Source organism: Panulirus ornatus, chromosome 56 (assembly GCF_036320965.1).
Source record: "Panulirus ornatus isolate Po-2019 chromosome 56, ASM3632096v1, whole genome shotgun sequence".
Taxonomy (NCBI): Eukaryota; Metazoa; Arthropoda; class Malacostraca; order Decapoda; family Palinuridae; genus Panulirus; species Panulirus ornatus.
Genome location: NC_092279.1, coordinates 28,038,838 through 28,053,855, shown reverse-complemented (window position 1 = coordinate 28,053,855; position 15,018 = coordinate 28,038,838).

Below are 15,018 nucleotides of genomic sequence, written 5' to 3'. Positions count from 1 at the left end.
TTATCTCTTCTTCTTTATATTTAACAAAATATGTTGTTTTCTCTCCTCTAATCTAATTTCTTCTTTATATTTAACAAAACAGGTTCTGTTTTCTCTTCTCTCACCTTATCCCTTCTTTACATTTAACAAAATATGTTCTGTTTTCTCTTCTCCCACCTTATCCCTTCTTTACATTTAACAAAATATGTTCTGTTTTCTCTTCTCTTAACTTATTTCTTCTTCTCAGTATACAACAAAATATTTTCTTTATCTCTCCTCTGTTCTGGTCATCACGTCATGCCGCTGTTCATAACGCTGGCTTCCTCCTACTGGCCACAAGGAAACAACAAATTTCACAAGTCTCAGTTTGCGTAACTTCAGTTTACACTACGAAGGTTCCCGCGTGTTTCATTCACAACCGTTGCTGAAACATTTCACCTCGGTCTTGAAAATCCACCAGCAACCCTCATTCAATCATCTCCTTAATCTGTTCTTTAGTTTGGCTCAAGGCGTACGTGCTTGCTTGCTTGCTTGCTTGCGTGCGTGCCTCCTAAGAAACATTTTGCTTGCTTGCTTGCGTGCGTGCCTCTTAAGAAACACTTTGCTTGCTTGCTTACTTGCGTGCGTGCCTCCTAAGAAAAATTTTGCTTGCTTGCTTGCGTACGTGCCTCCTAAGAAACACTTTGCTTGCTTGCATGCGTGCTTGCATGCCTCCTAAGATACATTATGCTTGCTTGCTTGCTTGCGTGCGTGAACCCTAAGAAACATTTTGTTTGCGTGCGTGCGTGCGTGCTTCCTAAGAAACATTTTGCTTGCTTGCTTGCGTGCGTGCCTCTTGAGAAACACTTTGCTTGCTTGCTTACTTGCGTGCGTGCCTCCTAAGAAAAATTTTGCTTGCTTGCTTGCGTACGTGCCTCCTAAGAAACACTTTGCTTGCTTGCATGCGTGCTTGCATGCCTCCTAAGATACATTATGCTTGCTTGCTTGCTTGCGTGCGTGCCTCCTAAGAAACATTTTGCTTGCTTGCTTGCGTGCGTGCGTGCGTCATAAGAAACATTACTAGTTCTTCCGTCAGATCATGGTATCCAGGGCTCTCGTCCACGCCTGGGTCTTCTGGTCTCCTAACAAGGCTTCCTATTCCTTCCTTGAGATTACAACAGTTGCAATGTGACTGCTCCACCGTCAACTGTTTCTTACTGACGATATATATATATATATATATATATATATATATATATATATATATATATATATATATATATATATATATGTGTGTGTGTGTGTGTGTGTGTGTGTGGTTTGGTCTTAGCTTACAGCGAAGGTGGCAGCATGTATAACATCTTGAATATATAGAGAAATTCTAGCGTTCTCGATGTGTACCTTAGTGTGGTAACCTTACATCTGAATATATAAAGAAATTCTAGTGTACTAGATTTACACCTTGTGTGTGTGTGTGGTAACCTTACAACACTGAGACGTGTCGTATGGTCCAACACACAAGGGATTTGCTGTGCTGTGATTTCCTCAACACCGGAGGATTTTGCTGGTCATATTGTTAGAAACAACGGGGGAGTTTGTTGTGTTACAAGGCGACAGTATGAGGGATTTGTTGCATTACAAGGTTACAGTATGACGGGTTTGTTGTGTTGAAAGGTTACAGTATGAGGGGTTTGTTGTGTTACAAGGTTACAGTATGAGGGGTTTGTTGTGTTGAAAGGTTACAGTATGAGGGGCTTGTTGTGTTACAAAGTTACAGTATGAGGAGCTTCTTGTGTTACAACGTTACAGCATGAGGGGCTTGTGTTACAAGGTTACAGTATGAGGGATGTGTTGTGTTTCAAGGTTACAGTATGAGGGGTTTGTTCTGTCACAAGGTTACAGTATGTTCTTGTGTTACAAGTTTACTGTATGAGGGGATTGTTATGTTACAATATTTCGGTATAAGGGGTTTTGTTGTGTTGCAAGTGTACAGTATGAGGGGTTTGTCGTGTTTTAAGTTTACAATTAGAGGGGTTTGTTGTGTTGCAAGATTACAGTATGAGAGGGGTTTATTGTGTTGTAGAATTACAGTATGAGTGGTTTGTTGTGTTGCAAGTTTACAGTATGAGAGGGGTTTCTTGTGTTGTAGAATTGCAGTATGAGTGGTTTGTTGTGTTGCAAGTTTACAACATGAAAGGTTTGTTGTGTTGCAAGTTAACTATATGAGGGACTTTACAATATGAGCAGTTTGTAATGTTGTAAGTTTACAGCATTAAGGGTTTGTTGGTGTCTCAAGTTTACATTATGAGATGCTTGTTCCGTTACAGACATACAATATGAGGGGTCTTCATGTGTTGAAAATAGCTTACAGTACGACGGGTTTGAGTTGCCAGTAGCTTACGAGGGGATGGTTGTCTTCCATGCTTACACTATAAGGGGTTGGTTGTGTTTCAAACTTACACTCCAAGGGGTGGATGTTAATGTGCTGAGAGGGGCAACTGGAGGGATGTCTGATCATTATCTTGTGGAGGCGAAGGTGAAGATTTGTAGAGGTTTTCAGAAAAGAAAAGAGAACGTTGGGGTGAAGAGAGTGGTGAGAGTAAGTAAGCTTGGAAAGGAAACTTGTGTAAGGAAATACCAGGAGAGATTGAGTGCAGAATGGTAAAAGGTGAGAGCATATGACGTAAGGGGAGCGGGGGAGGAATGGGACGTATTTAGGGAAGCAGTGATGGCTTGCGCAAAAGATGCTTGTGGCATGAGAAAGGTGGCAAGTGGGCAGATTAGAAAGGGTAGTCAGTGGTGGGATGAAGAAGCAATATTGTCAGTGAAAGAGAAGAGAGAGGCGTTTGGACGATTTTTGCAGGGAAGTAGTGCGAATGACTGGGAGATGTATAAAAGAAAGAGGCAGAATGTTAAGAGAAAGGTGCAAGACGGCAAGTGAGAGTTGAGGTGGGAAAGCATCATTTAATTTTGAGGAGAATAAAAAGATCTTTCGGAAGGAGGTAAATAAAGTGCGTAAGACAAGAGAACAAATGGGAGGTAATAACAAGTAGTAGTGAAGTGAGAAAGAGATGGAGTGAGTATTTTGAAGGTTTGTTGAATGTGTTTGATGAAAGAGTGGCAGATATAGGGTGTTTTGGTCGAGGTGGTGTGCGAAGTGAGAGGGTCAGGGAGACTGGTTTGGTAAACAGAGTAGAGGTAGTGAAAGCTTTGCGGAAGATGAAAGCCGGCAAGGCGGCGGGTTTGGATGGTATTGCAGAGAAATTTGTTAAAAAAAAAAAGGTGGGGGGGAGACTGTTGTTGACTGGTTGGTAAGGATATTCAATGTATGAATGGTTCATGGTGAGGTGTCTGAGGACTGGCGGAATGCATGCATAGTGCCATTGTATAAAGGCAAAGGGGATAAAGATGAGTGTTCAAATTACAAAGGTATAAGTTTGTTGAGTATTCCTGGGAAATTATATGGGAAGGTATTGACTGAAGAGGGTAAAAGCATGCACAGAGCATCAGATTGGGGAAGGGCAGTGTGGATTCAGAAGTGGTAGAGGATGTGTGGATCAGGTGTTTGCTTTGAAAATATGTGAGAAATACTTAGAAAAGCAGATGGATTTGTATGAGCATTTATGGATCTGGAGAAGGCATATGATAAGAGTTGATAGAGATGCTTTGTGGAAGGTATTAAGAGTATATGGTGTAGGAGGTAAGTTGCTAGAAGCACTGAAAAGTTTTTATCAAGGATGTAAGGCATGTGTACGAGTAGGAAGAGAGGAAAGTGATTGGTTCTCGGTGAATATCGCTTTGCGGCAGGGGTGCGTGATGTCTCCGTGGTTGTTTAATTTGTTAATGGATAGGGTTGTTAGGGAGGTGAATGCAAAAGTTACGGAGAGAGAGAAAGAGGCAAATATCCGGTCTGTTGTGGATGAGAGGGCTTGGGAAGTGAGACAGTTGTTGTTCGCTGATGATACAGCGCTGGTGGCTGATTCGGGTGAGAAACTGCAGAAGTTGGTGACTGAGTTTGGTAAAGTGTGTGAAAGAATAAAGTTGAGAGTAAATGTGAATAAGAGCAAAGTTGTTATGTTCAGTAGGGTTAGGGGACAAGTCAATTGGGAGGTAAGTTTGAATGGAGAAAAATTGGATGAAGTGAAGTGTTTTAGATATCTGGGAGTGAATTTGGAAGCGGATGGAACCATGGAAGCGGAAGTAAGTCACAGAGTGGGGGAGGGGGCAAAGGTTCTGGGAGCGATAAAGAATGTATGGAAGGCGAGGACGTTATCTCAGAGAGCAAAAATGGGTATGTTTCAAGGAATAGTGATTCCAACAATGATATATGACTGCGAGGCATGGGCTATAGATAAGGTTGTGCGGAGGAAGGTGGATGTGTCTGAAAAGAAATGTTTGAGGACAATGTGTGGTGTGAGGTGGTTTGATCGAGTAAGTAAAGAAAGGGTAAGGGAGATGTATGGTAATAAAAAGAGTGTTGTTGAAAGAGCTGAAGAGGGTGTATTGAAATGGTTTGGTAACATGGAGAGAATGAGCGAGGAAAGATTGATAAAGAGGATATATGTGTCAAAGGTGAAGGGAACGAAGAGAAGTGGAAGACCAAATTGGAGGTGGAAGGATGGAGTGAAAAAGATTTTGAGCGATCGTGGTCTGAAGATACAGGAGGGTGAACGGCGTGCAAGGAATAGAGCGAATTGGAACGATGTGGTATACCGGGATCGACGTGCTGTCAAGGGAATGAACCAAGGCATGTGAAGCGTCTGGGGTAAACCATTGAAAGGTGGGTGTGGAAAGGGAGCTGTGGTTTCTGTGCATTACACGTGACAGCTAGATACTGTGTGTGAACGAATGTGGCCTTTGTTGTCTTTTCCTAGCGCTTTTCTTTCGTCTGTTTACTTGCGCTACCGCGCTAACGCGGGAGACAGCGACTAAGTATAATAAAAAATATATGGTAAATAATGTATATATAAGTTTCTCGTTATGTAATCTAAGTATATAAGAGGTATGTTGTGTTGTAACCTGCATTAGGGATTTGTTGAGTCGCAGGTTAACTGTATAATGAGTCGGCTGCGTCGTAAGAGGGAATGTTGTTTCCATCTCACAACACTGGCCTCAAGTTGACAACGCTGGGCAAGTGTACCCACATTACCAACTCACAACACTGGACGAAACCTCATAAAATGCCAGACCGCGTGTCATATGACCCTAGGAACCCTGTATGTAGGTCAGCGTACGTAAGAGATCAAGGAATGGGTCGTTCTGCGTGTTGCAAGACCGGGAACAGGATTTGCTTTGTGGCAGTCTGACCAATGATAATGCGAGGGTCTGCGTGTTGCAAGACCGGGAACAGGATTTGCTTTGTGGCAGTCTGACCAATGATAATGCGAGGGTACAACCATTATGCATCACGGTGCAGCCACTGAACGCGACGGTACGATACAGAGGATCCCACACAAGTGCACGATATAAAGATGAACGCAAGCGTAACAGCTGCATTAACGTCACCACACAAGGAGACACTGGACACGGAAAAATAATAATGACACAAGACACGACACTAAGGGATGACAGAAACTAAAACTACAACACTCAAGACAACAGAAACAAAAACAACACATCACACATGAAATAATATTCATAGTAACAACACACATGACACCAGACGAGGAGACGACATATACGTCCATAAGATGAATAGCAATATAAACACGACAACACCAAGAGAGTCGAACCCACGCTTGAAGGAGGTATGAAGAGCCTTACGGGAACCACAACATTACCCAACTCCCCCAGAACGCCTTACAAGAACACGGTTACCAAGATACCAGGATCCTACAGTGACTTTCCCCGTAGGACATACCCATCAAGGGTATCGTCACCAGAGTCCTACCATCTTATGGTAACTTGCCGTAGGACACCCAGGGCTCTGTCTCGAACATAGTCGACTGAATCCTTCGACGGACTTGCTCACACTTTCCCTAGTCCTGCCTTTACCTTACCCAGCAGTTCCGACTCGCTCACACTTTCCCTAGTCTTACCTTTACCTTACCCAGCAGTTCAACCCAACTTCACTGGGACTGTACCCGAGAAGGTAACTCTGCCTCTTCTGTGACTTTACTTAATCCAACAGACTTGCCAGCGACCGATCTCATCTAAACTTTACTTGATTACATCTTCAGAGGAGCAACGTTGTGTCGTCATGCTCAAGGGCAGTATCGTCGGGCTCAAGGGCAGTAAAATCATGCTCAAGAGTAGTACCGTTGTGTTCAAGGGTAGTACCGTTCTGTTCAAGGGCAGTACCGTCGTGTTCAAGGGCAGTACCGTCGTGTTCAAGGGTAGTACCGTCGTGTTCCATATAATCCATTCTCTTAAGTCTGTAACAAGGAATATCATCAAGGGTCTTAAAAAAGCCAAGATACATACAACACATTCTCTCTCTCTCTCTCTCTCTCTCTCTCTCTCTCTCTCTCTCTCTCTCTCTCTCTCTCTCTCTCTCTCTCTCTCCCCGTGTACGACAAAGGATCTCCCAGCGGCGTAAAGGTCACTCAGTAAAAGAAGGACGGCGTGAAGATAATGATAAAAAGCAGTAATGATGGAGGAAAACCACAGCCCCCCCTCATGATCGCAGCCAACCAACTGCTTTACTTGTGGTAGTCGCCATCGAACGTTAATAACGTGGTAAACATCTGCTTGTGACTGGCCCAGGGTATGCTTGTGACTGTGACTGTCCCTGAGTATGCTTGTGACTGACCCTGGGTAAGCTTGTGACTGTCTGTGGGTATGCTTGTGACTGTCCCTGGGTATGCTTGTGACTGGCCCAGGGTATGCTTGTGACTGGCCCAGCGTATGCTTGTGACTGGCCCAGGGTATGCTTGTGACTCTCCCAGGGTATGCTTGTGACTGGCCCAGCGTATGCTTGTGACTGGCCCAGCGTATGCTTGTGACTGGCCCAGGGTATGCTTGTGACTGTCCCTGGGTATGCTTGTGACTCTCCCAGGGTATGCTTGTGACTGGCCCAGCGTATGCTTGTGACTGGCCCAGCGTATGCTTGTGACTGGCCCAGGGTATGCTTGTGACTCTCCCAGGGTATGCTTGTGACTGGCCCAGCGTATGCTTGTGACTCTCCCAAGGTATGCTTGTGACTCTCCCAGGGTATGCTTGTGACTGGCCCAGCGTATGCTTGTGACTGGCCCAGGGTATGCTTGTGACTCTCCCAGGGTATGCTTGTGACTCTCCCAGGGTATGCTTGTGACTCTCCCAGGGTATGCTTGTGACTCTCCCAGGGTATGCTTGTGACTCTCCCAGGGTATGCTCGTGACTCTCCCAGGGTATGCTTGTGATTCTCCCAGGGTATGCTTGTGACTCTCCCAGGGTATGCTTGTGACTCTCCCAGGGTATGCTTGTGACTGGCCCAGGGTATGCTTGTGACTCTCCCAGGGTATGCTTGTGACTCTCCCAGGGTATGCTTGTGACTCTCCCAGGGTATGCTTGTGACTGGCCTAGGGTATGCTTGTGACTCTCCCAGGGTATGCTTGTGACTCTCCCAGGGTATGCTCGTGACTCTCCCAGGGTATGCTTGTGATTCTCCCAGGGTATGCTTGTGACTCTCACAGGGTATGCTTGTGACTGGCCCCGGGTATGCTTGTGACTCTCCCAGGGTATGCTTGTGACTCTCCCAGGGTATGCTTGTGACTCTCCCAGGGTATGCTTGTGACTGGCCCAGGGTATGGTTGTGACTCTCCCAGGGTATGCTTGTGACTCTCCCAGGGTATGCTTGTGACTGGCCTAGGGTATGCTTGTGACTCTCCCAGGGTATGCTTGTGACTCTCCCAGGGTATGCTCGTGACTCTCCCAGGGTATGCTTGTGATTCTCCCAGGGTATGCTTGTGACTCTCACAGGGTATGCTTGTGACTGGCCCAGGGTATGCTTGTGACTCTCCCAGGGTATGCTTGTGACTCTCCCAGGGTATGCTTGTGACTGGCCCAGGGTATGGTTGTGACTCTCCCAGGGTATGCTTGTGACTCTCCCAGGGTATGCTTGTGACTGGCCCAGGTATGGTTGTGACTCTCCCAGGGTATGCTTGTGACTCTCCCAGGGTATGCTTGTGACTCTCCCAGGGTATGCTTGTGACTCTCCCAGGGTATGCGTGTGACTCTTCCAGGGTATGCTTGTGACTCTCCCATGGTATGCTTGTGACTCTCCCAGGGCATGCTTGTGAGTGAATGTCCCAGACAACGCTTGTGCCTGGTCCAACCATTACTTGAGAGTGTACTAACCAATGCTTATGCCAATATCAATATTCACTCTTGACTTTACTAACAGTAACATGTATCAGTTCCAACCATCATTTGTGGCTGTCCCAATGGATGACTCTGACTATACCAACAAATATATGTGTGGCTGTCCCACTGAACAAACTGTGGCTGCATCAGTAACTACGTTGCGCCCCCACCAACAATTTCTTGTGACTGCACCAACAAATGCTTTTGCCCGTGCCAACCAATGGCCATAGCACGAACCCTCCGTGAGCGCATCATGACAATGCGTTTGATGATACAGTTATCATACACCTGATGACGAGATGAATGGCTCGAGGATCACCGCTCCTGCCGCTCAGTTCTTCGTGACACGGTAGAACAGTGGAACACTAACGTTGGCTGGTTGGTCCAGCACAACGTGACGACTGTACAGGCAAGAAACAGCGCTAAGGAATAATTGGATTCATTTCGTGCTTGCAATCACGGATCATACACTGATCAAGGCTAACAACAGAGAAATCTGTTGCCGACCGTTACCCGTTAAGCACAACGGCACGACCATCAAGCACAACGGTACGACCATCAAGCACAACGGTACGACTATCAAGCACAACGGCACGACCATCAAGCACAACGGCACGACCATCAAGCACAACGGTACGACCATCAAGCACAACGGTACGACCATCAAGCACAACGGCACGACCATCAAGCACAACGGCACGACCATCAAGCACAACGGTACGACCATCAAGCACAACGGCACGACCATCAAGCACAACGGTACGACCATCAAGCACAACGGCACGACCATCAAGCACAACGGCACGACCATCAAGCACAACGGCACGACCATCAAGCACAACGGCACGACCATCAAGCACAACGGTACGACCATCAAGCACAACGGCACGACCATCAAGCACAACGGCACGACCATCAAGCACAACGGTACGACCATCAAGCACAACGGTACGACTATCAAGCACAACGGTACGACCATCAAGCACAACGGCACGACCATCAAGCACAACGGTACGACCATCAAGCACAACGGTACGACCATCAAGCACAACGGTACGACCATCAAGCACAACGGCACGACCATCAAGCACAACGGCACGACCATCAAGCACAACGGTACGACCATCAAGCACAACGGTACGACCATCAAGCACAACGGTACGACCATCAAGCACAACGGCACGACCATCAAGCACAACGGTACGACCATCAAGCACAACGGTACGACCATCAAGCACAACGGTACGACCATCAAGCACAACGGCACGACCATCAAGCACAACGGCACGACCATCAAGCACAACGGTACGACCATCAAGCACAACGGTACGACCATCAAGCACAACGGCACGACCTCTGAACACGACGGTACGACTATTGGGTCTGATGACCTGGCAGGTCATCATACCCAACAGTCGTACCGTCGTATTCTAAGGAGGTCAAGAGTGTAATGACCCCCTTACCCTCGAAGGTCACCATTCGAGAGAAAACATTTCACCTATTGACCTTTCTTCTCCTTGGCCTCCTGCCACTAAGGTCTGGTACAAAGATTCTTTTTTCGTTTTCTTTTTTTCTTTTTTTTTTTTTTTCTCCTGACCTTGGCCGCCTTCCCTTGCCGTATCTCCACCACGACCTACGTGTTACGCCGGCGCTGTGCTCGCCTCACACCCACGACCAGTCCAGGCCAAGATGACGGTGGGGGCGCCTCTGCCCAGTGTGGGTGGGTCATTACTGTATGTGTGGTGAGGCGCGAGAGAGACGTTGACACTCGTGCTGACCTGTTTCTTAACCTTGTGTACATATACCATGTCTCTCTGTATATGACTATGTGTGAGTACCACCACACACACACACACACACACACACACACAAACACACACACACACACACACACACACACACAAACACACACACACACACAAACACACACACACACACACACACACACACACACACACACACACACACACACACACAAACACACACACACACACACACACACACACACGCACAAAAAATCATCCTCGCAGGGTAATGAGAATGAAAACACTACAGGATTATGATTATCATCATGGTATGAATCGCACTACTAAAGAAAAAGTTGTAACATAATCTTTTAACACTGAGCATCATATCTAGGATGGTAAATAACAGTAAAACAACAGTTAATTAAAACTAACACAAAGATGGTAAATATAGTAGCAATAATAATAATAATAATATTATTATTGTTTAATTTGTTTACGGATGGGGTTGTTAGGGAGGTAAATGCAAGAGTTTTGGAAAGAGGGGCAAGTATGAAGTCTGTTGGGGATGAGAGAGCTTGGGAAGTGAGTCAGTTGTTGTTCGCTGATGATACAGCGCTGGTGGCTGTTTCATGTGAAAAACTGCAGAAGCTGGTGACTGAGTTTGGAAAAGTGTGTGGAAGAAGAAAGTTAAGAGTAAATGTGAATGAGAGCAAGGTTATTAGGTACAGTAGGGTTGAGGGTCAAGTCAATTGGGAGGTGAGTTTGAATGGAGAAAAACTGGAGGAAGTGAAGTGTTTTAGATATCTGGGAGTGGATCTGGCAGCGGATGGAACCATGGAAGCGGAAGTGGATCATAGGGTGGGGGAGGGGGCGAAAATCCTGGGGGCCTTGAAGAATGTGTGGAAGTCGAGAACATTATCTCGGAAAGCAAAAATGGGTATGTTTGAAGGAATAGTGGTTCCAACAATGTTGTATGGTTGCGAGGCGTGGGCTATGGATAGAGTTGTGCGCAGGAGGATGGATGTGCTGGAAATGAGATGTTTGAGGACAATGTGTGGTGTGAGGTGGTTTGATCGAGTAAGTAACGTAAGGGTAAGACAGATGTGTGGAAATAAAAAGAGCGTGGTTGAGAGAGCAGAAGAGGGTGTTTTGAAGTGGTTTGGGCACATGGAGAGGATGAGTGAGGAAAGACTGACCAAGAGGATATATGTGTCGGAGGTGGAGGGAACAAGGAGAAGAGGGAGACCAAATTGGAGGTGGAAAGATGGAGTGAAAAAGATTTTGTGTGATCGGGGCCTGAACATGCAGGAGGGTGAAAGGAGGGCAAGGAATAGAGTGAATTGGAGCGATGTGGTATACCGGGGTTGACGTGCTGTCAGTGGATTGAAGCAAGGCATGTGAAGCGTCTGGGGTAAACCATGGAAAGCTGTGTAGGTATGTATATTTGCGTGTGTGGACGTATGTATATACATGTGTATGGGGGGGGGGGGGTTGGGCCATTTCTTTCGTCTGTTTCCTTGCGCTACCTCGCAAACGCGGGAGACAGCGACAAAGTATAATAATAATAATAAAAATAATAATAATAATAATAATAATAATAATAATAATAATAATAATAAAAACAAAGATAATTATAATGATAATAATAAAAACAATAATAATAATAATAATAATAATAATAATAATAATAATAATAATAACAAAAATGATAATAATATGGAGGAGTTGAGTTGATAAAGTGTTGGCATCATCTGTACATGTAGTCTGGTATGTTTCTGCAGGACGAACACCACCACCTTCATGATGTAGGCGCGGCGTGTTTTGGTAAGTTCCCTGGCGAGTCTACCTGCAGGTAAGTTTAGGTTAAAAAAACAAAAGCGCCGCCCGTGTGCAGCAGACCCATTCCCCGCCGTAAGTCACCTTGCAAATAAGTCTCAATTTCATCTCAACCTACATTTTGTTTAAGGCTCGGAATTTACACAGTAAAATCTCTCAGAGTTAAGAGACAACAGTGTTGGAGGGGAAATTATGATACGATTGTCATTACCGAACCTTGGCTGGATATCAATAATAAATATTACCACGTTCAATACTCGGTTCCACCGTACACTGACTGTGTCGAGAGGGATAAGGGAAACAAAGATGGCGGCGGCGGTGTCTTGCTCTTCGTTAAAGCTCAATGAAAAATCTCGTGGTATATATATAAAAAAAAAAATGTTACCATTGACAATGTCAGACTTCATTATCGTGGAAATTAATGATAAACTTCCAGACACAAGTAACAGTTGGGCTAGTTTATAAACTCGCTCTCTCTCTCTCTCTCTCTCTCTCTCTCTCTCTCTCTCTCTCTCTCTCGCACAGACACCACAGGTAGAAGCAAGATTTCATGACCATTCACCAAAAACTTGTTACGAACAAGAGTCTATCAAGGTGGGAGGCTTGTATGTATAAATGGAGAGAATCTCTTTCCAGTATAGGAGGAGGAGGCCTACGTGGACTCGCTACCTTAATGCGCTTGATGGTGTCCTAATCCAATGAGTCGAGAAACTGACTCACGTCAAGAATATATTAGATTTAAGTCTAACTCGAAATGAAGATCTCGTTAACACTGTTGGAGAAAAAGTTTGGAACAAATGATCATCGACAAATTACTTCTTAGGTCGTTTTCAACACCACAGGTAACGTTGCTCAACAAAACAGTCGCCAAAAAAAAGAAAAAAAAATTACCCAGTTTCAGTCATAGAAATTTTAATAATCTTTGCATTGCTCTGGATTGGCAGGCCTGGGATGATGTGGTCAATAAAAACGACATGAACGCAGTTTGGACAAGTTCTAGAAAAACCTTCAAACCAGCAGAGCGAACAACATACGTGCCACTGCGTTAGTGGTAGACGGGTTTGTTTCTAAATGGAAGCCAAGGTGGTGGAACGGTGGAATGATAAAATGCCTGTTGTCTAAGCAGTACATTAGCTCATATGCATCATGAAAGAGTACGTCATGTCATTTTGAGTTAAGAAAGTAAGAGAATTATACGACAAAGCAAACGTCAATATAAAGTGTATGTTGCTGAAAATAGCAACAGTAACCATAAGGAGTTTTATGGTTATGGTAGACGCAAGAGAGTCATTACCCAGTCAACTGGTCCATTCATTACCGAAAACATTGACTTAGTTCACGATAACAAAGCCATGACAGAACTCTTAAACAATGATTCTGCGCCTGTACTTACAATCGAAGGCACAACCCAAGCCCTTCCTCATCAGTTTCACTAACAAGAGAGGAAAAACGTTCTTCAATATACTGGCATAAAAGATGACCACATAATATCATGAAGAAAAGAAATTAGAATATGTAAAAGGGTAGGTCCTGATAATCTTTTTCACGAGGACAATGAAAGTGGAAAAAAAATGAGATAGTTAATCGCTTGACTGTCTTTTTCAGTAATAAGCTACTTGCTACGAGACCGTAGTTCCAGATGAGTGGAAGTTTGTCATTGTAACACCGATAGTCAAGAAAGGTATTAAGTCACTGTTCGGAAATCATCGTCCAATCAGTTCAATGTACGTAGCTGGAAAACTGAACCATCATTCGGGATGGAACTGTAAACCGTTTATAGGACTATCACTTAGAGGACTATCACTAAAGAACCGATTCTCAGCGTGGTCTGCGACGAAACTGAGAATGTCTGACAAATTTGCTTGATTTATCTTATGATATAATCAACACGTATGACCAAAGTAAAGCAGTTTATATCATATCTCAAGTTTTTCAAAAATCTTTTGAGAAGGTTTCGCACCGAAGGTCACTAGCAAAAGTCAGGTCACATGGCACTGTTGGGGTTGTGCTTCAGTGGATATGAAATTAGTTGACTGGCCGTAAATAAAAAGCTGCGAATAATGGTCAAACCTCAGAATGGTCAGACGTAACAAGTGGAGTGCCACAAGGATCAGTCTTGGGACCGGTTCTCTTTCCCATATATATCTCAGTGATACTATTACTGTGCTGCACTGCAAGATATCAAAATTTGCTGATGATACAAGACAGGGAAATCAATCTACAAATGAACAAAAACGTCTACGGCTTCAAAATTGACATAGACAAACTGATGAACTGGTCTCATAGGTGGCAAAGGAATTCTAATATCGATAAGTACAAAGTTTAACAAATCGGTAGCAAAACACGAAAAGGCAAACTACAATATAAATTCTATTGAACGGCAAAAAGTACACGAGGAAAAAGACTTGGGAGTAACAATCTCTGGTGACCTAAAACCAAGTCAGCAATGCAAAGAAGCAGTGAAAAAAAGCGAAAAAAAAGTGGATTTATAGACAAGGCTTTCGAATCTTAAGTCCAGCGATATCATCCTTATTCTTTCAAATTCACTGGTTGGTCTCCAACTTGACCATTGTGTTCTGATCACTCTACTCCAAATTCACTGGTTGGTCTCCAACTTGACCATTGTGTTCTGGTCACTCTACTTCAAATTCACTGGTTGGTCTCCAACTTGACCATTTGTGTTCTGGTCACTCTACTTCAAATTCACTGGTTGGTCTCCAACTTGACCATTGTGTTCTGGTCACTCTACTTCAAAAAAAGACAAAGACAGAATGAAGAAGATGCAGACAGCGTCGGGCTACCAAGATGATTCCCGGGCTGAGAAACAAATCCGACGAGAGCTGATTAAACGACTTGAATCTATTTAGCTGAGAAAAGAGAAGGTTAAGAGGTGATCTAATTTAAGCAATCAGAATCACCAAAGGCTTTGATACTCTTGATCAAACATGCTATGTAGGTCTCAAGTCTTGTGATTTCACTCGACGTAATGGATACAAACTCCTGGACAAACGTCGACTGAGACGACTGCTGACCTATAGAACGATTTGCCAATATGTTTAAGAACAGAGGTGACAAAACATTGCGCTTCAAGTCCATCCACGACTTACATGACCTACGCCTTCTTCCTGCTTATTTTCTTTGAATTATCTATAATCCCTCTAACTCTTACCACACTAACCTGTGAGGTCCTGAT